Here is a 1116-nt window from a genome sequence, read left to right on the forward strand (position 1 = left end):
TATCTTAGAAATTCGTTGTCCGGAAAATATATAAAATTGTGCTTTTTTAATAAAAATTAATACTTTTAACTCTAATAGTGTATAAATATATTCTTATGTTTGACAGAAAATTACACAATAATAATAGTATATTTTATAATTTCTATGTAAATGTACAAATTTTTGTAATATCATATATCATATAAAGGATACACGATTTTATAGATCCCCGTGTCTAGTTTTTTAAAGTGCTTTTTCTAGCTTTCTAGGATTCATTACATTACACAGATAATTATAAAAGTTTAATTATTTTTAATAATATATATTCTTATTGAAAGGAAGTACATTTCGATTTCGACGAGAAGAAAATAATCGATTAGGAATTTTTTCAGATGCAGTTTTAAAATTTGATGAAATTTTCCATCTATAAAAAAAATTTTACATATTTGAATACTGCTAAAAACGATGCACTAAATATTGCAGTAGAATTGGAAATGAACATGAATGAAGAAAAAATAAAGGAAAGTTTTGAAATGATCAAAATTCAGTATTTCACTGATGAAGAGAAAAATAATGAAGAAGAGGACAATAATAATATTATACAACAAAATAATGATATTGTATCTGCTAATGAAGAATTCGAAGATTTTAAAAATTTAGAAAGTAATATATCAATGTTTAAAAATCAAACAGATTTAAATTTAAAAGATTATACTAGCCATACAAAAAATAATAAAGATTTATTTTTAAACGTAAATGTTAATGGAACAAAATATACTGTATACGAAAGTCTTCACTTTGTTGGATGTATCAAAATAAAACTAGATTATCTAATGATAGATTATATCGAGTTCGTGGTATGAACATGAACGTTATGAACGAAACATTAAGTGAAGAGTTAAAGATTGAATGCGAAAAATATTATTCCATTTATTATGATACAGAATGGTATATAGGAAGGGTGTTGTAATACATGGACCGATAACTTTAAATGGTACAAATCTGTTCACAATTAATAAAAAAGTACGTGCAGAAATTAAAAAAATATTCAAAAAGTTCAAAAAAAATTATTATTTTATATTATTATTCATTACGTTTCTATAAAGAATTTATATTTTTATTTTAATATAATCCCAT

This window comes from Trachymyrmex cornetzi, unplaced genomic scaffold (genome assembly GCF_001594075.2).
Source record: "Trachymyrmex cornetzi isolate Tcor2-1 unplaced genomic scaffold, Tcor1.1 scaffold372, whole genome shotgun sequence".
Classification (NCBI taxonomy): domain Eukaryota; kingdom Metazoa; phylum Arthropoda; class Insecta; order Hymenoptera; family Formicidae; genus Trachymyrmex; species Trachymyrmex cornetzi.